Here is a 24,830-nt window from a genome sequence, read left to right as displayed (position 1 = left end):
AAGCTTTGTAATATTTACATTGAACATTTTTACATTGAACTTTGTGGCATTATGTATTGGACTTAAAAAACCCCCCAAAAAACTTGCATTGAATTATATATTATATGTGGTTGTTGGCTCAGCTGGCCAGTCATGTCATCCAAGGAGGCACTGCCTTCCCCTCTGCCCCCCCTTATTACCTACATTACCTGGGTATTGGGCAGCCCAGTAATAGGCTTAAGGGGACCGGTGAGGGGTGTGAGAGTAGTTAAGGGCAGGGGATGCTGGAAGGGGGTCACTGGAGTACACTATATGTTTTGGTTTAACATCAGGTAAATTCCAAGTTGCTAAGGGACAAGGGCTGGGTCCAGAGTGAGACCTGAGGGAGGAAGGTAGGGCCTACAGCGCAATTTCCCAGACAGCTGCAGCTGTCAGCTGGACTAAGCAAGAGACCCTGTTTCCCATTCCCATTCTTGTTTATCAACCCTCCCATGCTCCCCCTGTATTTATCTCCCTTCTCCTCACCCTGTACCTCAACCTGCTCTTCGGTACCTGTCCGGGCTGGCTCACTGCAGGGGAGCGGGGGCCAGGGCCGAAAAGATCTTTTGCTACATTCACGTGTGCAGGGGCTGGGGACTATTCCCCGCCTCCTCACCGCATGCTATCCAATCACAGCACAGCGGAGGTGGGGACCCCGCCCCCCCACCGCATGCTATCCAATCACAGCACAGCGGAGGTGGGACCCTCCCCCGGGAATCATTGCTGCCGAGATCTGCAGAGCATAGGAAAGGAGGCGGGGCAGGGACAGAGCGCTGCTCCCTGGCTTCCGTCCCGCTTTTCTCGCCGTTATCAGGAGAGTCTCCTGCAGAACCGGGAGTTTAGCGTCTGCTCGGTTCTTCTGGACCCCGCACAGACCTGCCTGAAAACCTAGCTGTCGACTAGAAAAGCGGGCAGTTCTGCTGTCTGCTCCACTTATGCCTTGCGCACTCTGCAAAGTGGCTGAGACTAAGACCTAGTCCGATTAAAAAAGGTGGTGTTGGTAATTTGTGCCAGTGGGCGATCAGAACCAAATGTCGAATATTGTTGAGATGTAAGTGAACAATGTCTGCCCCCCCCCCCCCCCCAAACCAAGCAGTGCAATGGCAAACAATGATTTCCCTGCGCGGGGAGATGATTTTTGTCTTTGCACTGGCAGCTGTGCATCGTTTAATTCTGGACTGTGCTGCCGGAAATCGGCTGCGTGAAGGGCCCCGTGAGGGACGCTGGGCATGTGCCCGTCGTCACCAGCACCCGAGGGGTTAAAGGGGCGGTGGCAGCGCGACGTCCCACCCCCTCCCCGTCACCAAGGCAACAGCTAGCCCGGCCCGTGCCTCCGGCCTCAGGAGCGGCAGGTCCGAGCCCCGCCCGAACCGGAGGTAAGGAGAGAAGCAGGAACCTGAGAGAGTGATCCGAACCGGAGCCGGGAGGGAGGATCAAAAACGGCCGGTGCCCCCCAGATTCCCGGATCAGGGGAGGTACTACTGTCAGAAAGAAGTAAAAGGTCCTTCGGAACCGGAACCGGAGGTATGAAGAGGGGAAATAACTACTTGCTGCGCAAAGTTTGCAGGAGTGTTATGAATCTGATCAAGGGGAGTGGGGTATATAACCTGCAGGGGGAAGTGTTATAAATCCGATTCAGGGGAGTGGGATATATAACCTGCAGGGGGAAGTGTTATAAATCCGATTCAGGGGAGTGGGATATATAACCTGCAGGGGAAGTGTTATAAATCCGATCAAGGGGAGTGGGATATATAACCTGCAGGGGGAAGCGTTATGAATCTGATCAAGGGGAGTGGGATATATAACCTGCAGGGGGAAGCGTTATAAATCCGATCCTGGGGAGTGGGATATATAACCTGCAGGGGGAAGCGTTATAAATCCGATCAAGGGGAGTGGGATATATAACCTGCAGGGGGAAGTGTTATGAATCTGATCAAGGGGAGTGGGATATATAACCTGCAGGGGGAAGTGTTATGAATCTGATCAAGGGGAGTGGGATATATAACCTGCAGGGGGAAGTGTTATAAATCCGATTCAGGGGAGTGGGATATATAACCTGCAGGGGGAAGTGTTATAAATCCGATCCTGGGGAGTGGGATATATAACCTGCAGGGGGAAGTGTTATAAATCCGATCAAGGGGAGTGGGATATATAACCTGCAGGGGGAAGCGTTATGAATCTGATCAAGGGGAGTGGGATATATAACCTGCAGGGGGAAGTGTTATAAATTCGATCCTGGGGAGTGGGATATATAACCTGCAGGGGGAAGTGTTATAAATCCGATCAAGGGGAGTGGGATATATAACCTGCAGGGGGAAGTGTTATAAATCCGATCCTGGGGAGTGGGATATATAACCTGCAGGGGGAAGTGTTATAAATCCAATCAAGGGGAGTGGGATATATAACCTGCAGGGGGAAGTGTTATAAATCCGATCAAGGGGAGTGGGATATATAACCTGCAGGGGGAAGTGTTATAAATCCGATCAAGGGGAGTGGGATATATAACCTGCCGGGGGAAGTGTTATAAATCCGATTCAGGGGAGTGGGATATATAATGTGTAGGGGGAAGTGTTATAAATCCGATCAAGGGGAGTGGGATATATAATGCATAGGGGGAAGTGTTATGAATCTGATCAAGGGGAGTGGGATATATAACCTGCAGGGGGAAGTGTTATAAATCCGATCAAGGGGAGTGGGATATATAATGTGTAGGGGGAAGTGTTATGAATCTGATCAAGGGGAGTGGGATATATAACCTGCAGGGGGAAGTGTTATAAATCCGATTCAGGGGAGTGGGATATATAACCTGCAGGGGGAAGTGTTATGAATCTGATCAAGGGGAGTGGGATATATAACCTGCAGGGGGAAGTGTTATGAATCTGATCAAGGGGAGTGGGATATATAACCTGCAGGGGGGAAGTGTTATAAATCCGATTCAGGGGAGTGGGATATATAACCTGCAGGGGGAAGTGTTATAAATCCGATCAAGGGGAGTGGGATATATAACGTGTAGGGGGAAGTGTTATGAATCTGATCAAGGGGAGTGGGATATATAACCTGCAGGGGGAAGTGTTATAAATCCGATCAAGGGGAGTGGGATATATAATGTGTAGGGGGAAGTGTTATGAATCTGATCAAGGGGAGTGGGATATATAACCTGCAGGGGAAAGTGTTATAAATCCGATCAAGGGGAGTGGGATATATAACCTGCAGGGGGAAGTGTTATGAATCCGATCAAGGGGAGTGATATATATAACCTGCAGGGGGAAGTGTTATAAATCCGATCCTGGGGAGTGGGATATATAACCTGCAGGGGGAAGTGTTATAAATCCGATCAAGGGGAGTGGGATATATAACTTGCAGGGGGGAAGTGTCATAAATCCGATCAAGGGGAGTGGGATATATAACCTGCAGGGGGGAAGCGTTATAAATCCGATCAAGGGGAGTGGGATATATAACCTGCAGGGGGGAAGCGTTATAAATCCGATCAAGGGGAGTGGGATATATCACGTGCAGGGGGAAGTGTTATAAATCCGATCAAGGGGAGTGGGATATATAACCTGCAGGGGGAAGTGTTATAAATCCGATCAAGGGGAGTGGGATATATAACCTGCAGGGGGAAGTGTTATAAATCCGATTCAGAGGAGTGGGATATATAATGTGTAGGGGGAAGTGTTATAAATCCGATCAAGGGGCGTGGGATATATAACCTGCAGGGGGAAGTGTTATAAATCCGATCAAGGGGAGTGGGGTATATAACGTGCAGGGGAAGTGTTATAAATCCGATTCAGAGGAGTGGGATATATAATGTGTCGGGGGAAGTGTTATAAATCCGATTCAGAGGAGTGGGATATATAACGTGTAGGGGGAAGCGTTATAAATCCGATCCTAGGGAGTGGGGTTTATAACGTGCAGGTGGAAGCGTTATAAATCTGATCCTGGGGAGTGGGGTATATAACGTGCAGGGGGAAGCGTTATAAATCCGGTCCTGGGGAGTGGGGTATATAACGTGCAGGGGGAAGCGTTATAAATCCGATCCTGGGGAGTGGGGTATATAACGGGCAGGGGGAAGCGTTATAAATCCGATCCTGGGGAGTGGGGTATATAACGTGCAGGGGGAAGCGTTATAAATATGATCCTGGGGAGTGGGATTATATGGTGTGTAGGGAGGTAGTATCTATAAACCTAATTCAGGGGAGTGAGATGTATGGGGGAGAGATGGAGGAAGGGGTGGAGTATTATAAATCTGATCCTGGTGGATGATATATTTGGTATATGTTGGGGAGGAAAGGGAATGTTTTAAATCTGATGTTGGTTCGGGGGGGGGGGGGGGGGGGGGGTAGTAGTAGTAGTCCCAGAGCTCCTTGAGGTGACTGTGTCTCCAGCTGTCTCTGTTCTGCTCGTTACTCCCTTCTCTATTTGCCCCTCTAATCCCTGGGTTCTGGTACTCTTTAATGGACGAATACACCGCTTTGGACAGTTTTTAGATAGGTGGTAATAAATATAAGCAACAACTCAAGAATAATTCAAACATTTTATAACATAATTTGCTAATTCAAGTTGACCAGTTACAAATCCCTTTGGACCTCTAGCTATACCTACAAATAACCCCCCTTCATGTTTGTCTCTACATAACTGTTAACTGTGATGCAGTTGTGATTGTAAGCCACCTTGAGATGAGCTTTGAAAAAGTAGTATATCAAATGTTTATAAATAAGAGCATTCCTTGGGACACGTTAGAAATGATGTTACTGTACAAGTGGGGTTAGGTTGGGATGGACCTCTGGCACTTTTTGTCTATGGGGAGAAGGCTTAGCATATTGTCACCATGTGGATCAATACAGCAGGGAATGTTCCTCATCTAGCTCCCACTTCGCATAATTTTATTTTCCTGTAGAATTGTTTGTTGGTAGAGAATATCTTGCCACTTAAACCAGAGGTGGTTGTAACCAGTGTCTTCTTGGAATCCAGGAAATGCCCCGGATTTGATGCTTCAGCTTCTAAATAAAGCTTAAAAACAATCAGAACTGAAAGAAATAAATGAGTTCAAGCTTTTAAAATTCTGTGTTTGGTTTTCAAATGGAGAAGGTTCCCCTGAGAGAGAGCAGGCACAATCAGATATTCACTGTCTTGTCACCTTGGGGACTTTGACGCTGCCCACATGGGCAATTATATCATCAGAAGGTCTTTTTGCCAGGGGCCACCAAAGCATTATTTAAAATAATCAAATCACGTTCGCTTTCAAGCCTCCTCATTTTTGTAAAATAGGATTTGCAAACTTGTAAGAGCAGACCCCACGCTAGTCACATGAGGAACCTGAATGCACTCTGCTTTGAGGTGCCAAAAGGTGGAATATCAAAAATAAGTGTCTTTTCTATGTGCAGATGCACACTTACCCGCCGATGTGGTAAGATGCATGCTCATGAGCGCCCATTTTCCTAATGTATGCACATGCACATCCCTCTGCGCCCGATACAGTATTTAAAGGAGAGTGTAAAAATGTGTGCGCTGAGGGAGAATTGTGCATTTTTCACGCTCAAGGGGGTTTATTGCAAGGGCACTCAATACAAGCATCCATTTTGATACTGCTTCTTTTGGTTAAACTGCTGATTATAATGTTGAAGTTTTATTATCTCAGGTGCCCATTGCTACCGGCATCTGAATTGTGCAGTCATAAGAAAAGTGCGTTTCTTTTTGATCAAATCAATGTACATATCGTTTCCTCCACCGTAAGCAGTAAATTCAAGAGCCAGGATGATACTAAGGAGGAGGACACATTTATCGCAACACAGAGGACCATATCTATGTTTGTTTCTCCTGAGCTCTTGAGTGAGTTAACTTAACACCACCTCCAGAGCTGGAATTAAATTCCTCACGTTATAAAATGTCTTTGGGTGTGCTTGCTTGTATTGGGCAGAAATAGCTAATATCTTCATCTACGTGGAATTTAAATGCGACGGGTGCTGTCTGGTATGATTTCGTTAGGGTGCGCGATGCGCCAATCTTCTTGCTGTATCGGATGCTACTATTGCGTGCTCAAAATGCAAGCCTGTTAGCAGTATATGTGTCAGGAGGCCCGCTTGTATGTAATAGATAACAAGCCAACAGGGCCTATTATTTTATAAAGGACATAGGAACTGTACACGCTGGTATGGTTTTAGTGTGCATATGTGTACACATACACATTTGACCACTTTTGTTTAAGTGTCATAGTGGGGTGGTCTGCCTGTGGTGGGAGGGGCTAGCTGCTGGTGTACATACAGATGAGGACATGTCAGCCAGGCTAAAGATTCCCAGTGAGCACGATTTCTCCTCATATTCTGATTGTGCTTGTTGGGTTTGTGGTTATCCAATTTTCAGCAGCTATACTGAGGGGTGAGGAGGTAGCTGAGAGCCTGACTCTGCTGTCCTTAACAGATACACCGCCTCACTTTCAGCCTGAAGGTGTAATTCTTCACAGAAGAGGCTGCTAGCTAGGGAGGGATTTTGCTGATTGTAACGCCCCTCTCCTCTCGTCTGAGGCGCTTCCAAGGAACATGCCTGAACTTCTGCAGTTTCTGAGCCCTTTTATAGGGTCTGATGGCTAGACTTCCTGTGACACGCACAAGTGACATCACATCCTGTCTAATATAAAGGGAAGCTCAGAGCCACCTTCCAGTGCCTCTGCAATGGATTTCCTGCTCGCTCTTCAGTGCTAATTGCTTCTTGCCCACTCCTGTCTGTCCTGCTGTGTTTCTGCCTCTGGCCTGATTTCTCATTGCCCTGACCTTAGCCTGGATCTTGACTCTGCTTCGCTCTCTGCCTGCTTCAACCTTAGCCTGGCCACCGACCTTTCCAAGACCTCATCCTGGCTTGGAAAGCCCTGCTGGCTGCCAGAACCTGTGGGCTTAACCTAAGGGGGAGCTGGCTGGTCAGGCAGAAGATCTGGTCTTGTGGTGTATCAGCTGCTGCCTGGTAAGTGAGCACAAGATATCGGCCCAAAGGTGTGTTTGAGTGTTTAATATACTGTGGTTCCATGGGATAATCACTAGTCCACAACGGTGTACAGGGATGACACTCACACAACATAGGATGAATTACAAAGGTATGTAGCAGTAAACGAAGCAAAGATCGGTGTATAAACAAAAGCACTTTATTGAAATTTGCCCAAGCCCCTTTATTGAAATTTGCCCGACTCTGGCTGAGTTTCGCTCTTTGTTCGAGAACTGCCTCAGGGGCAACTAAAAACAAATATTAAAATGTAAATGAGCACACATAAACAAATGATAAAATTAAAAAACAACATACATGAGTGTGCAAACATTAAAAGTAATGTAAATCATAACATGTATGTGTTTTGTCAACACAATGGAATACAAAACCAATATTGAAACAGAACACAGGACACAGTCAGTGTGCAGGTATTACAGAGAACAAACAATAATTGTGAGAACAAATTGGAATGTGCTGGAGAGGATTGACTTGGTGTTAGTATAAACCATAATGCAATTCTAGTGGTTATAATGTGATAAATTGTCAGGGAATCAGAGGATATTAATCAAAGGAAATTAAAAAAGAAGAAAACTAAAATAGGGAATGCTTACTAAATTGAAGCAGGACTAATCACACGCCTGCAGGGCTACGGCCACAATGTTTGTGAATCCACTATTGTATAGGATCATTTCACCTAATAATAATAATACAAAAATTAAAACCCAAAAAAAGAGATAAAAAATATATAAATGCCAAATAAAACACCAAATAAAAAAGATAAAATGAAAACTGAACAGCAAAGTGCCTTAAATAAAAATGTCTAAAAACAAGTGATAAAAAACAAACTGTGCAAAGTGTGGATAGTCATTATGAGTAGGGCCTTAGTTCAAATGTACCTATTTACCTGTTCTTTAAAACATGTGGTAATGACATGTATGACCAATTGTGAAGAACACTTCATTCAAATTATATCTTCAAAGCACTGAAGAGATATTGAGACTAAAAATAAATAATGAAAGAGTGAATTTAAAATTACATATACACAGGCTATATGGAGACTGGCAAGACGGTCCATGGATATGCTGAAATATTAAAAACCGTGTCTGGACAAAGATAATTATAACCAGCATACTGATCGAAAACATGTAGAAAGGAAAACACTGCCACATCAGAGCTAAGTCTCAGTACCACCACTGTAAAATCACTGGGATTACATGTCTCAATCCTATTGATGAAAAATATTAAAACAAATGCAAAATAATGAAGCATGCCTATCTTCCAACAGTTATCAAATATGTGAGTTCAAAAGAAAGGTGGTGGTATGAAACATTAAAATAAATACAAAATGAAACTAAAAACAACAAACTATAAAAAAAATTAAAGAATGAAAATATAAATAGATATCTAGTGTTTGAGTTCGTTACCCCACTATGTCTTACACACATTTTTTATCCATTTATTTATTTATATTTTCATTATTTATTTAATTTTTTATAGTTTGTTGTTTTTAGTTTCATTTTGTATTTATTTTTATTTTTCATATTTTTAATTTATATCATCAGTATCCATCTCAGTTTTTAGTTCTTTTGACAATTTTTTTAATATTTATTAGTTTTTACTCTGCATATTTTCTATTTTCTTTTTTCTTACATTAATAACTGAATATGCCATTAGCCACAACATACATGCATACACATTTTAAACTTTACACTATGACAATCGTCAGTTTTACCATCATGCCACATATACATTTAGTTTTTAAATTAGTTCTTTTTCCACTAACCACGATTGTATTTTATCAGTCACACAGACGGCAGCCACCGTCTTTAATTTTGGCACGAAAAACACCTCACATATCGCGAGAACTATATAAACCCCTTCTCAGCGTTTTTACTTTCGATTTGCGGCTAGACCGGCTACAGTACACACCGCAGGTATGCGACTTAATCATACCCAGGCTTAGGGCCTCATTTTCTAAAGTATTGTAGGCTTGCGATACTTTAGAAAATCGCACTAATGGGGGGGCGGGGGCTGAAGCGGGGGGGTGGTCCGGCAGCGATCGCACCGCCGCGGTGCGATCGCTGCCGGCATCGCGCCCAATAACTACATCATAGAAGGTGTAGTTATTGGGCGCGGAGTCGGCCCCGGTGACGCCCCTGACTCCTCCTCTTCCGGGGCCGACTCCGCCCCGATTTCAGTAGCGCAAGCCTGCGATAGCTTTGGAAAATGAGGCCCTTAATCACACCCAGAAACTTTCACACCCAAATTAAAAAAAAAACTAAAAACATGGCTGTTTCAACAGGCCTTCACCTAAACAGATTCTACTTACAACCCCCATTAATCTACTCTTGTGTCTCATTTACACACTTCCCCCTTTTATATCCCTAGACTAAACGTAGCACAATATTCCTTCCCCCTCTTGTACATACTTCTACCTTCCGACCCCTCTTCTCCCTCTCCTCCATGCTCACAATCCCTGATTTAAACATCCTTCCTCCCCTTTTTCCCCTTGCCCCCCTTCTTTGCCCGCATTTGGGCTTTTATTTAATATATGCTGTTTACTGTTGTGATTCAGTGTTAAGTTATATTCTAGCATATGTTATTCTATCATTTTATTCTATACTCTCCTACCTCTACATTTTTCGATACAAAATATTTAATATTATATTTCTAGTATATTATATACCTTCAATACTTTAATATTAATCTATATCATTTATTCACGCGATGTTCCTTAGGCATTAACTTGTTACTTTTATGCGTTCCATGTAAAGGTTGTACCTATTTCCTGTGGCCTTCCTCCTGTTCTTTGTAAACCGGTACGATGTGCAAACGGCTATCGGTATGTAAAAATGTTAAAATAAATAAATAAATATAACAGCAGACGGTAAGCAGAGCCTAGTGCTCTTATTTTAGCCAATTTATAAAATATAGTTGTACGCTTTGATTAATTAAAACTTACTGGGCACGGCATGTATTTCCAGGTAAATAGCATTTCACTCCTGATGTGGTTATGACTCGGCGGTGTCAGTTTGTTTTTTTCAATAATAATACAGTCGCGGATTTCCTTCCTTTTTCAATAGACAAATCGGCAGTGGCTTTTATTTTTAAGTTTTGCACTTAGGGCCTCATTTTCCATCCGGATCGCACGCGAAAAGTCCCTTATCGCGTGCGATAACAAAATGGGGGCGGAGTTGGCCCCGGAAGAGGAGGAGTCAGGGTGTCACCGGGGCCGACTCCGCGAAGACGCCACGGACGACGAAAAGGTAAGGCCCTTTTCGCGTCCGAGTTCGCGCCCAATAGCTACACCTTCTACGTAGCCTGCGATACTTTAGAAAATTAGGTCCTTAGTCAGCCATGCATTATGTATTTTTGACCCGTTCATCTTATTTTAATGTCTTACACTGCCACTATTCTTTTAGACTTAGACAATTGATAATTGTTGGATGACAGGCATGCTCCTTTCTTTTGCTTTTGTCTTAATATTTTATTATTTTATTTTTTTATTCTATACTTACTGGGCACGGCATTCAAAGGGTAAATTGGCAGTGGTTTTTATTTTTAAGCTTTACACTCAGTCATTTATTTATTTATTTATTTGTTTGCTTGTATATACCGACATTCGTTGGGGTACATCACATCGGTTCACATTATAACAGAATAATAGCATGACGGAAGTCGTACCGTTTTTACATTGTAACATTAAAAACATGTGTAAGAACAGTTTAACAATGAAACATAGGTTAACAGTTTAACAGTGAAACAAAGTGGAACGTAGGGGGACAGTATTTGTACATAGTAACAATTGAGGAGAACTTTATACGTGGTGGGTATTTTTTTTTTTTTTTTTTTTTATGTCTTGCTTATTATATACGGTGAGGTTTTCTTGAGGGGTAAGGGAGGACAGAGGAGAGGGTGGGAGGGGAGGAGGAGTTAGGTCGCTAGTTGGTAGGCTTTCTGGAACAGCCATGTTTTCAGATGTTTTTTGAATGTTTGGAGAGAGGGTTCCAGTCTGAGGTGGGAGGGTAGCTGGTTCCAGAGGGTAGGACCGGCTACAGAGAAGGAGCGTTGTCTAGTGGAAGACAGGTGGGCAAGTTTTGTGTGTGGAATGACCAGGAGGCCTGTGTTTTGGGAGCATAGGCATTTCTGGCTTTGATGAAGTTGGGGAGGGTTTTTGGACCATTTGGTTTTATGGTTGTTGATGGTTTTGTGTAATACAGTGAGGGTTTTGTATTGAGATCTGTGTGAGATGGGGAGCCAGTGTAAGGCTTTTAGAGTGGGGGTGATGTGGGAGGATCGGTTGGAGTTTGTGAGGGATCTGGCTGCGACGTTTTGGAGTAGCTGAAGTGGTTTAATGGTAGAGGTGGATAGACCGAGGAGGAGGGAGTTGCAGTAGTCAAGCTTCGATAGTATGAGGGATTGGAGAACTGTGCGGTAGTCGTGGTGGAAAAGAAGTGGTTTGAGCTTCTTGAGGATTTTTAGTTTGTAGAAACCTTCTTTGATTGTGTGGTTGATGTGAATTTTATTGTGAATTTTTTTATTGTGAATTTTTGACCCGTGCAATTTTTTTTAATCATTTTAATGTTTCATACCACCACCTTTCTTTTGAACTCACATATTTGATAACTGTTGGAAGATAGGCATGCTTCATTATTTTGCTTTTGTTTTAATATTTTTCATCAATAGGATTGAGACATGTAATCCCAGTGATTTTACAGTGGTGGTACTGAGACTTAGCTCTGATGTGGCAGTATTTTCCTTTCTATATGTTTTCAATCAGTATGCTGGTTATAATTATCTTTGTCCAGACACGGTTTTTAATATTTCAGCATATCCATGGACCGTCTTGCCAGTCTCCATATAGCCTGTGTATATGTAATTTTAAATTCACTCTTTCATTATTTATTTTTAGTCTCAATATCTCTTCAGTGCTTTGAAGATATAATTTGAATGAAGTGTTCTTCACAATTGGTCATACATGTCATTACCACATGTTTTAAAGAACAGGTAAATAGGTACATTTGAACTAAGGCCCTACTCATAATGACAATCCACACTTTGCACAGTTTGTTTTTTATCACTTGTTTTTAGACATTTTTATTTAAGGCACTTTGGCTGTTCATTTTTCATTTAATCTTTTTTATTTGGTGTTTTATTTGGCATTTATATATTTTTTATCTCTTTTTTTGGGTTTTAATTTTTGTATTATTATTATTAGGTGAAATGATCCTATACAATAGTGGATTCACAAACATTGTGGCCGTAGCCCTGCAGGCGTGTGATTAGTCCTGCTTCAATTTAGTAAGCATTCCCTATTTTAGTTTTCTTCTTTTTTAATTTCCTTTGATTAATATCCTCTGATTCCCTGACAATTTATCACATTATAACCACTAGAATTGCATTATGGTTTATACTAACACCAAGTCAATCCTCTCCAGCACATTCCAATTTGTTCTCACAATTATTGTTTGCTCTCTGTAATACCTGCACACTGACTGTGTCCTGTGTTCTGTTTCAATATTGGTTTTGTATTCCATTGTGTTGACAAAACACATACATGTTATGATTTACATCACTTTTAATGTTTGCACACTCATGTATGTTGTTTTTTAATTTTATCATTTGTTTATGTGTGCTCATTTACATTTTAATATTTGTTTTTAGTTGCCCCTGAGGCAGCTCTCGAACAAAGAGCGAAACTCGGCCAGAGTCGGGCAAATTTCAATAAAGGGCTTTTTCCTAGCGTGTAGCAGATGGACTCAGGACCAATGGGAATAGTGTACTCCTGATAGCAGTTGGAGACGGATCAGATTTCAATCTGACATCAGCCCTTAGTACATATACCCCTGCAAGAAGTGCAGCTCTTCAGTATTTTCCGTCTCCTAGCAGTTAGGGACTATCTGCACGCTCTCACAGTGTTAGAATAAATTCAACAGAGAAAACTCAAATTCAGAAGAAAATGTACCTCTACAGATGAGCCCCGCTCTCCTGCGGTGATACCCTCGGGTCCTTCCCCCAGTTGAGAATTCCCAAGGTGATATCCGTGGTCCCTCGGAGGTAAGCCTCGGTCCGGTGGCCGATCCTCGGCGGGGACCTAGCCCCCGATTTCAGGTGCATCCTTGAGCGCGGCGGTGAAAGTATTTGCCCTCTCCCCCCGCAGCCGGAGACCGCCCGGAACGAAACCGGGAAACACTGAAGACAAGGTAAGGTAGAAATCTTCTTCAAAGGCTCTGGTCTCTGAGGTTCGAGGAGTCGCACAGGTCGCCGGCCGGGACCAGTGCTGCCGGGTTGATCCGCCCTAGCAGGGCTAGGCCCCGGTTAGATCCAAGGGTCCTCCCACATGGACATCCTCCCAGGTGGTCGCCATATTGCCCACGTGGTCGCCGTCGCCATTTTGGCCCCATTCGCCGCTCCGTCCGCCGTCTCGATCCGGGTGCACAAGGCTAGCTAGGCACACAAAATACATGTGCGCATAAAGCTACATGCACAAGTGCCGTGCGCATAAGATACGCGCACATTGCGCGCTTACGGGGCTGGCGCATACCCTCGTGCACTCAACCCGCACGCACATCTTAGACGCACCGGAGCGCATAAGGATTTATGCACCTATATCCATGGCACCGGAAACGGAGATCAAGGCTCAAGGCCTCTGCCCAGCATGCCACATCAGAGCCGCACAAAAGGCAGAGGCCAACGCCCTGTGCGTCCAGTGCGAGGAGGCCCTGGGAGATCCAGTCCACGGCCAGTCCTCCCAGGGCCGAGTACTAGCTCCTCAATGAGTACCCCGGACAATAAATAAATTTAAAAAATTGCAATAATTGTGTGTTGTCTGCAAATTTGATCGCATCGCTCATTGTTCCCTTTTCCAGATCATTTATAAATATATTAAAAAGCACCGGTCCCAGTACAGATCTCTGGGGCACTCTACTGTTTACCTTTCTCCATTAAGAAAACTGACCGTTTAGTCCTACTCTGTTTCCTACCTTTTAGCCATTTCACAATCCACAATAGGACATTGCCACCTAACATCTGACTTTTTAATTTTCTCAGGGGTCTCTCCTGAGGGACTTTGTCAAATGTTTTCTGAAAATCTAAAAGCACTATATCTACAGGCTCACCATTATCCACATTTATTAATCCCTTCAAAAAAAGGTAGCAGATTGGTGAAGCAAGATTTCCCTTGGATAAACCGCGTCTGGCTATCTGTTCTGAAATTTTGTTCTTTAGAATAGTTTCTAGGATTTTTTCCAACACTGGTAACAGGCTCATCAATCTATAGCTTCCTGGATCGCCCTTTTTAAAGATTAGTGTTACACTGGCCACCCTTCAGTCTTCAGGTACAACAGACAATTTTAATGATAACAGACCTCTTACTAGTACTTTGTAACCCATTTCACTGTCGAGTTCTAGTTCAGACCTCTGGGTATATACCATCTTCACCAGATGGTTTGCTACTCTTTTCAGTTTGTCAGTTTGCCCTATTACATCTTTTGGGTTACCCATGATTTATTTGTTTCTCCAAATCATCAACATTAAACACCATTTCCAGGATGGGTATCTCCCCAACACTGAAGCAAAGAATGAATTCATTTTAGTTTTTTCATTATAGCCTCTCCTGGGCCTGAACATTGTGGACGTTTCTGCAGTTATAAAGGTGGCTTTCTTTTATTGTTTGTAAGATGAGGGCGTGGAGGAGTGGCCCAGTGGTTCAGCAGGGAAGCCAGGGCTCCTTGTGACCTTGGGCAAGTCACTTTACCCTCCATTGCCTTAGGTGCTCATTTACTAAGCATTTCCCCCATGGACACAGAATGGGAGAAAAGCCTTAGTGTAAATCAGACCCTTAGATTTCCCTGGGGACAGGGAAATACCTGCAGTACCTGAATATAATCTGCTTTGAAGTGCCTGAACAGCTGAATATAAATAAAATGGGGAGCAAAGTAATAAGTCTGAAATGGCAGCAGCTGATGCGCACAGGGCGTCTGGGGACAGGAATTAGGACCCAGCCTGGCTTTAGTGTTTTTCACAAGCCATTCCCAGCACTCTGACATTTTCTTATTTTTGTTTCTTGCTCTTGTAATCACGATATGAAGGGTTTAAAGAGGGGACGTGCCACCAGGGCTCTCTTGTACCACTCACTGGTTTTCCAGCATGGCATGACAAAACAGTGGCAAAACGAAGCAGATGGATGTGCCGTCTCAACCGGTGGGCAGCCAGTTCCTCTACCCCGCCCCAGGCTGCTTCCCATCTGCAGGAAGATGGAACAGAAACGGCCCTTTACTCTAATCCACTTACATCTTAAGGCACCAGCTGGTGTAGGCTGCAGTAATTGTGCCCCTCGGCTACAGAGCATTTATTATTACACTAATTCAATACAGACCTTCAGTCTGGCCAGCCTGCCTCGGTGATCATCCAGTAAAATGTGGCAGGACCTGGGTTTGGTTTCTGCTCTCCGGGGCAGTTGTGACTGGGGATGCTGCAGAAGCAGCATGGGGGCCTGTGATTCTTGATGGCTACCCTCCCCCACCCTGGCTGAGGACTCTGTCACTGTGGGGCCGATGCAGTAATCTTCGTGGAAAGCGGGCGCTGACTTTTCAACGCCCGCTTTCTTAACACACGCATGGCGCCCTCAAGGGGGGGGCGCCATGCAATATGTAAATTAGGGGGTTGCGCTAGGAAGGAGACGCTAGGGTCGCTTGCGCGACCTTAGCGCCCTCCTTGCCAACACGACCCGCCGCAGCTGCCGGTTATGAAGATCAACACCGGTAAACTCTGCGTCGGTTTTCATAACCTGCCTGTCTGCCAGTAATGAAACGGCCGCTGAGTTTACCAGCATCGGTCTTCATATCTTGGCGGTCTGCAGAGTTATTTATTTATTTGTTCATTACTTTTTCTGCTTTTCTGTACTTCTTTTCAATGCGCTCAGCTATTAACGCCTGCTCCAGGTAGGCGTTAATATCTGAGCGATAAATATGCATCTGAGACGCACAATTACCTTTTTGCATTTGGCGTGAATGAGTAATAGCCTCCTTCACATGTATTTGCATGTGATGAGCGCTATCTCATTCACTCCGCGTCTGATGCGCGTTAGATAGGCGCTGATCCCCCTATTGCGTCCGACAGTGGGTTAAACAGTGCGCTTGGCTGAGCGCACTGTATTGCATCGGCCCCTGTGAGGGCTGGGAAGTGGATATAAAATAGAAGAAATCTCCAGATATGTTGTGAATGAAAGCTCATGGTGCTGTACTCTCAGCCCTGATTCCAGACTGAACTGGAAGTCTAAACCAGGACAAATCTGCCCAGGGAATCCTTGCTCTCACAACAAAACTTGGGCAGAGGGCTAAGTTGTTGGCTTGGAGGGATGAGGTTTTAACATCCCAGGAGAATTCATTCATAACATCTCTCTGGTGTCCCTATCCCCTTTATAACCAGGGTTCAACCTGGGATCCCTGTAAAGTAATTGTCTCCTTTTTCCCGCCTCCATGTGTGTTTAATTTTTTTCCATCGATAAGCAGGACTGAATTAGCCAGGACATGTGGGTGATGTCATCCAGCAGCCAGAGCTGTAGTGTGCCTATGGCCATATTCACCACTACTGAAAGGCACCATAGCGCTGCCATGTGGGCCTCAGTAAGTGTAAAAGCAGCGCAGTGCTCTCGCCACACTGATGATTCTGGCGGGGCTGTGCTGCTTTTCTCCACTCATAGGCGTCTGAACAGGGGAGGGCCACTGAAAACGGGAGAAGCCTCATTGGTGGCAGTGGGACTATGCATGATTTTCTTAACTTTGCTCACCCCTGCGGTGCTGCTGCGATCCCCTCGCTCACCCTCCCTGCTCCTGAACAATGGAAGGACTGCAGCCTTGCAGCACGGGCTGCTTCTTCCCTCCCAGCTGTCAGCACCTGATGATGTCATTCAGGCACCGGCAGCCGAGAAGGAGGAAGCAGCCCGTGCTGCAAGGTCGCAATCCTTCGATTGTTCAGGAGCAGGGAGGGTGAGCGAGGGGATCGTGGCAGCACCACGGGGATGAGTACCATGCACTGAAATCATTCACTGGCCACCCACAGTGAGTGAGGGGACTGTGGGTGAGCAGGGCCGGTGGAACCACTAGATGAACTAGGCCTGACCATAAGGTGGCGCAAGTAGGGGGGGTTCTATAATGAGGCAGGGTGAGGCGGCCGCTTCAGGGGGCAGAATTTTGAAGCTGCAAAAAGTGCCCCTTCAAAATTCTGCCCAGACCCCACCACCCTGCCTCCCCCCTTGTCGTGCCATCCTCCCGACCCACACCCCCCCCCCCAAGATTCACGAAAACCCCTGGTAGTCCAGAGGGGGGCCCGGGAGCGATCTGCCACTCCTGGGCCATCGGCTACCACTAACCAAAATGGCGCCGGTGGCCTTTAGCCCTTACCATGTGATAGGGGCTACCGGTGCCATTAGCCAGCCCCTGTCCCATGGTAGGCTCCACCAGGGGTTTTCATGAGTCTTGGGGGGGAGGTTATTTTATTTAAATTTGAGGGGGTGGCATGTAGTCCCTGCCTCAGGTGGCACGAGCCATGTGGTGTCACAAGCGGTGGCTTCAAAGAGTGGCCCCACATGGCTCGCGCCCCCTAATGGGGGAGGCAACATGACTAGAGGAGGTGGCGGCACGACGGGGTGGGTGGGCACAAGGCAGAATGTGCCTAGGGCGCCTAATCCCCTTGCACCAGCCCTGTGGGACGGGGAACAAGACTGCTGGGGACTAGGGGGGGAGACGGGACTGTGGAACAAGATTTCTGGGGAATAGGGGAGCTGGGGAGCAAGACTGCTGAGAAGTGGAGGTCTGGTAGTGGAGGGACCTGAAGAACGAGACTGCTGCTGCTTCAGTGGAGAGTGAGAGAGAGCGCATGTGTATGGGAGAGTGAGAAAGAGAGAGCATATGAGTGGGAGACAGCATGTTTGTTTGTGTGTGGGAGAGAGAGAGAGTATGTGTGTATGTGTGTGGGAGACTGACCTCACTTCCTCTCTGCCTGCAAATCCATGGCAATTTTAGGGCATCTGGAAATCAAAAGTTCCCAGGTATGGATAATGGGGGATTTTTTAAAATCCTTATTAGTTTTAATTATTGGGTATTATTTGATGTTGTTTTAAATATTTTATTGATATTTGGAAAATTTGTATGTGAGTTTTAAATTATTGAATAATATTCTATTCATTAGTTTTTAATTATTTTTTTTTATTGGTTATGACTAATTTTATTGTTTTATGAGGAATGGTAATGCTTCTGTTTTTCTTTTGTTGCAGTGCATATAGAATTTGTTTTGTCACAGTTTTCAGTTCCGTTTTTGTCTGTACACTTTTATTTATATTTTATGGTCTCTCTATTCTGTATTTGAGGGTCTATGTGTTTTGCATGTGTCATTGAAATGAGATATTCCAATAGTATGTAGTTTTATATAGGGATCTATAGCAGCTTGCTTGTTCTGTTTTCCTAATAGGGGGTGTATTACTGTTTTAGGTCTGGTTAAATATTTGCAGTGTTAACTTTCATAGGTAGAGTTGTTGCTGTTTGAGTGCTGGCAATTAGTGTTGTTTTGATATAGAAAGTTTATTTCATTGTAATTCTATTTTCTTGTGGCTCTCTGAGGGTCATGCCCATGCCCAAAATGCATTACAGTAGGCTTAATACCATATGAGTTCCAAGTGTCTCTTGCTTTTTTGCAGGGTTTTCTGGTTGGCACTACAGCAGAGTATGTTAATATAATATCCATATTGAAAGTGATGTTTTTACCTCAGACGACTATGCTTTGAATTCCATATTTCATGTAAAATCTGTAATTGTAAATGCATTTTTAATTGTGCATGATGGGGTGGGGGGTGCAAAGCTGTAAGGTTTTCTTAGGGCACCTAATACCCTTGCACAGGCCGTGGGCATTGCTGTAACAGACTCTCCCAACTTGTGTTAGCATGGTTGTATAATGGGTGAGGGCACAGTTTTTCACTTGGCCATAGGCGCCACATTGCCTGGCTATAGCTCTGCCAGCAGCATCAAACGGACCTGTCTCTCCAAGCTTGTAGAGGTTTTGCTGTACTGAGCACGTGCGGGAATTCCTACTTGGGTGTTGCCTTGTGAGCCCCCTCGGTATTTTTTCCTTCTGAGCACGGACGTGCACCTCTATCACTCTTATATTTTTTCTAATAATTTCGCCTTGCTGCTTCATCAGCCTCCCAAAGAGCACTTTTCAATGATACCTTAAGAGAAGAAATATTTCCCCCCTCACAAAGTCAGGAAAGAAAACTACAATAAGTGATTTTAAGGACTGTATTTGCAGCTGAAAAATGTCCATTAAAGCTTTGTTATATTTGTCTGGTCCTGTCTACAACCAGGCTAATTGTAGAAACTATGGACAGATGTCCCCTGCATACTCAGAAAGGAAGGGCCTACAGAATGGAGGAACTGGGAAAGGTTCAGAGATGCCATGGTTAGTCCTTCTTCCGAAGCGCAGTTTTGTCTGCCTCACCGGGAAGGAAGTTGAGCGGGAGCTCCTCCAAAATATCTCCCCCATCAGCAGATTCTCTGGGTCAAGTAGACACAGCTGACATGTGTCCAAAAAGAAGAGATGCCCTTCCTCAGAACATTCTGAGCATGCTGCCTCAAACAAGCATAGACGCTTGAGTGCATTGGCGCCATTGACGAACAGAGCTGCATTTGAATTCATGAAGGATTTCTTTACCTCTTTGGTGGCCAAAGAAAAAGAGAGTACCATCCAGTCTCCCCTGACCAGGATTTCAACATTCCTCTCACTAGAGGGAGTCCCGCTGTCTTGAGATCACACTTCTCTGCCATCAGAAACTCCGCAAGGAAGTTCTAGCCCACATCCTTCTCTCACAGTGGACTCTAGCCACTCGGAGGAAGTGCATCGGTCCGTCCAAGGCGACCAAAGACCTGCCTCAGTCAATGGAGTCCTGGATTAGAGTTCCCTGACTTTGGGCTCTGAAGTAGACTTGATGGGGATACCATTTAACTCCCCCTTCAGAACTTATAAAAGACCTTTCGTACTGAAAACTTTTGGACAAGTTGGGAAAAGCCCTGGGGATAAGTGTGTGTAAGGACAAAAACCCTGGCACAAATGTTGTTTTATCCAAATTCTGGAAACACCAGCGGAGCCTGCAGCGCTTCCAATCCATCAAATCCTTCAAGAATTACAAACGAGAATGTGGGAAACTCCCGTTACCTGCATGCTAGTATCAAGGAAACTGGACCAACAGGGTAAAAAAATTTCCAGGGTTTGGATTTAATGGTAGAATTTGCTCTAAGGAGAGTGAAGAAAACTAGGATATACTCAAATACGCCACCAGGAAAGGATCCCCGGCTCTTAGACAACTTTGGAAAAAGATGTTTCAAAGCTCCATGCTAACTGCAAGGATTTCTCATCACCAGTTCTACATGGTCCAATACTTTCATGTCTGTATATAAAGGCTTAAGCCCTTTCTTCTGTCTGGAAGTACTAGTGTATTGCATATCCTCAACCACTTTGATGCCAAAGAATGTGTACACCATCTGATTCGTTCTGTCTGAGGCATTCAACATACTACATGTTCCTCCTCAGCCTCCATTGGAGCAAGCCGCATGGCCTAGTTCAGAGGCAGTAGCGTGCAAGATGATATCCACTAAAAGTTGGCGGATGTGCTCTGCCTTGATGACAATCTCTTCATAGAAAAGCTTAGGCAAACAGTGGCACAAATTAAGAAACAGAATGCCGTCGGCAAAAAGCCACACAACAAGTCCAACCTGGACAAAGTTTTTGATCACCTTTCAAACCCAGCAACTAGTCATTTTTGTAGGAGGGAGAATCCATCACCACCTGAAGGAGTGGCACAAGATCGCGAAAGACCATTGTTCAGACTTCAGTCCAGATCCATCTTATTTAAAGCAGCAGTTGCTTCTTTATCATCGTGCAATAGAACCAATTCCTTCCAGACTATATGGCCAAGGGTTCTACTCCTGCCACTTCCTCATCCCTAAGAAGTCTGGGGGACTGAGACCCAACCTGGATTTAAGAAGCCTAAACAAGTACGTTCTCCAGGAGAAATTAAAAATGAATTCTCTCCACATAATCCTTCCTTTCATCCAGAAGGGGGAGTGGTTGTACACTCTGGATTTAAGATGCATATGCTCTTATTTCCATCCTCATTCAGGCAGACAACCAGGTTGCCATGTTCTTTGTAAACAAACAAGGAGGCACAGGGTTATGGACTCTAACAGTGTTAAAGATATGGGGTTGGGCAACCAAATATCATACCATGCTGCAAACGACCTACCTTCTGGGAATCTCCAGCACATTACCAGATTGCCTCAGCAGAATCTTTTGACCACACGAATGGTGACTGCAGCAATCAACAGCCAACAAGCTGTTCAATCTGTGGGTTCTCCTAGTCATAGACCTATTTGCATCAGAAGAAAACAGAAAACTCAGAACAGCTCAGGATGCTTTTCTGCTGAACTGGAATGCAGATTTCATGTGCTTTTCCACCGATCCCAGTGATATTCAGTGTGTAAAAAGTACTCAAAGACAAAGTCCGTCTAATCCTCATAGCTCCAGCATGGCCTAGACCAGTTTGGATTCCATATCTAGTGCAACTATCTAGTTGATCAGATCTGTCCTTATTAACCCAAGAAGGACACCTATTTGATCCAAAGTTACCATCCCTTAATCTGATAGCTTGGATGTTGAATACTTAGTAATCACTGGATTATGCTTACCAAAGGAAGTGGACAACATCATGATATCTGCAAGAAAACCATCGACTAGGAGACCTCATGTTTTTAAATGGAAAAGATTTTCCACAAAATTCACAAAATTCCTTGGCTCCATTCTCATGCAAACCCAAAGACTTGCTTAACTACTTGGTTTCTCTATCTGCTTGGGGTCTCAGGACTTCATCAGGACTTCATCAGTGTGAGTACATCTCAGCGCTATAACTGCTTATCATATTCAGATCAAGTGTAAACCTATCTCCACTCATCCATTAGGGTCCAAGTTCATGAAATGTTTATGGCAGATTAAACCTCCAGTCTCAAAGCCACCTGTTCCATAGGATCTAAACGTGGTAATAGTACAGCTCATGAAACTGCAGTTTGAACCATTGGAATTGGCTTCTCTCAGGTTACTAACATGGAAAGTATTTTATTTTATATTTAAATCTGTTTAACATTTCAAAAGTTAAACAAAAGAACAGCTAGGAACATAAGTTACATATTGTATTCTGATACATACCACATGTTAATGTAACTATTATAATACCCTATACAGATTATCCAACCCCTCTAAGTCTTCCTCCCTCTAACCTCCCATCCCCTGGTTGGGAAGGCAAATAACATAAAAAGGAAAGATAGAAAACAAAAAGAGGAAATTCAAAAATCCAAAACATTCAACATTTAGATCATCCAGACATCTAAAGTTCTTTCCCTGTTCAGTAAAGAATAGTGCTTACTCGAAAGTTTTTCCATAATTAATAGATTATGAATACTATTGTGCCATTGGGTAAGAGAAGGCACATCCAGTTCTCTCCAGATAATTAAAATAGATGTAGCGGCCAAGATAAAGACTTTATTAATCCATATTCTCTGTTTCATATTTCCCAAAAAGGACATTGAAAATGTTCTGAATAGTTCAATTTGTGGTAAAAAAAAAAAAAAAAAGGGATTTTGCTGACATAAAGAAAGACCTGCTTCCAAAAAGGATTAACGAGACTGCAGTCCCATAGAGAGTGACCCAAATGAGCAATCTCTTTTTCTTAGCGTTCAGTCAGATGAATCCAGAACAAGTAGGTTATGCACCTCTACCAGCAGATGGAGACGGAGCAAAATGACGTCACAGTACATATAGCCTTGCAGTGACATCAGCCTGCCAGTATTCTCCGTCTCCAGCAGTTGGTGGACATGTATCGCCCCACTGGGGATTGCTTTATTTTAAAGAAAAGGAGAATTAAGGAGATAAATCTGCTCTGCTCTCCTGTGGGGATACCAAATGGTCCCTCCCACAGTTGAGAATTCTTGAGTGATTTCCGTGCATCCTCAGTCGAGTGCCTTCATCTGGTAGCTGGTTTCAGCCAGCGTGGACTTAACTGATTGAGCAGTTGAAAGGTAGCAGGTGCAGGAAGCTGAGCACAGCGGTGAAGGCACATGCCCTCTCTCCCCGCAGCCAGAGAACATCTCTGTACTCAGCCAGGTAAGGCTGAGCTCCGGTAAGTTTCCAAAAAAAAGGAAATGTTTATGGTGTAGGACTTCCTGGTCTCTGTGCTAGGCACACTGGTTTGATGTTCATCTTGCTCCATGGGAGGTTGAGGGACGGCAGTCTAGCAGGTTGAGCTAGGCCCTGCTCCATGCTTTTTCGCTGCGCACCGCATGGTAGGCTGTAATGGCATTTCGCGCACTTTCTAAGGCTGCCCTCTACATGATTGTCAGTCCGGCCTGTGCGTCTAGCTGTGCGCCCAGGTTGGGCGCCCAGTTTTTGGACACACAGTTGGGCCTTGTCATCTGTGCGTCCACGTTTAAGCAACGCAGTAATGGCCACTCACCTTCCTCTGACCACAAGTAGTACTGGGCGCTTACGTTTTTTGTGCCCTTATTTTTGTGCGCCTAAGTGTGACACGCCTTAGTGTTAGATGAATAATTTTTGGACGACTAGGTTGAGCGCGCATATAAAAAAATTAAAACCAGCTAGACGCATGCCTCTAGCTGCCGCTCAGCAACCTGTCGGCCATAATGGCGCCTGTACCTAAGAAGTCTAAGCGCCTTTCTCTTTGCACTGTCTATCATATTCAGGCATCTTAGCCAGGAGAGTGCCTGCCAATTTGTGCCAACGCTGTTTGGAGGCTCAGGGAGGACTGTCTTCCTCTGATCTTGTTAAGCCTGGTTCTTCCCAGCCAGATGTAGGTCTGGGTAAAGATGGCTCAGTTGTGGTGCCTGATTTTGGAACTCCCCTAACTGTTTCCTAGCAGGTCAAAGGTAGTGCCGGCGCCATTTTGTTTTTTTGTCCCCCGACGTCAGGAGTGTAGGAGATCGCTCCCGGACCCCTGCTGGACCCCCAGGGACTTTTGGCCAGCTTGGGGGGGCCTCCTGACCCCCACAAGACTAGCCAAAAGTCCAGCGGGGGTCCGGAACGACCTCCTGCAGTCGAATCGTGTTGCCATACGGCCGGCGCCATTTTGCACAAAATTACGTATGGCCGGCGCCATTTTCCGTACGGAAAAACGATTCGCGGTAGGAGATCGTTCCGGACCCCCGCTGGACTTTTGGCAAGTCTTGTGGGGGTCAGGAGGCCCCCCCAAGCTGGCCAAAAGTCCCTGGGGGTCCAGCGGGGGTCCGGGAGCGATCTCCTACGCTCCTGCCATCGGGGGACAAAAAACAAAATGGCGCCGGCGCTACCTTTGCCCTGTCATATGACAGGTCAAAGGTAGCGCCGGCGCCATTTCTACAATGCACGGAGGTCCGAGAGTAAAAGATCACACCGGGACCCTTCCTCTGGACCCCAGGTAATTTAAGGCATTTTGGGGGGGTTCGGGAGGGTGGGGGATTTATTTTAAAGGGTCGGGGTGGGTTTTAGGGTTGTTTTAGTGTGCCGGTTTTCCCGCCCTCCCCCTTCCCCTCCCCCTTCCCCTGATTTACGATTTTTTGACGATAAATCGGGGGAATTGTTATTGTATCGCGGCTCTAATGATTTTTGACGATTTAAAATATATCGGACGATATTTTAAATCGTCAAAAAACGATTCACATCCCTAATATATATCTATATATAGCACCACTTGCCTTCTGAGGCGATACCATGCGGTCCCTCTTTCAGTAGAGTGCCTTCAGTCCAGT

General features: G+C 44.8%; 1 protein-coding gene across 3 annotated transcripts in view; it reads left to right on the top strand.

Annotated features, from left to right (window-relative positions):
• Positions 1–862: 862 nt before the first annotated feature.
• Positions 863–24,830, top strand: part of LOC115074204 (cytochrome b561) — a 45,123-nt gene continuing 21,155 nt past the window's right edge. The window contains exon 1 of one of the 3 annotated variants that reach the window (XM_029573461.1): positions 863–1,069. The gene's annotated coding sequence lies outside the window, so the exon portion shown is untranslated. Of the gene's footprint in view, positions 1,070–1,240; positions 1,543–24,830 lie in introns of those variants that run through there. The other 2 variants (XM_029573460.1, XM_029573459.1) reach the window with 2 other exon arrangements.

This window comes from Rhinatrema bivittatum, chromosome 12 (assembly GCF_901001135.1).
Source record: "Rhinatrema bivittatum chromosome 12, aRhiBiv1.1, whole genome shotgun sequence".
Taxonomy (NCBI): domain Eukaryota; kingdom Metazoa; phylum Chordata; class Amphibia; order Gymnophiona; family Rhinatrematidae; genus Rhinatrema; species Rhinatrema bivittatum.
This window is presented reverse-complemented; position numbering and strand designations above follow the sequence as displayed.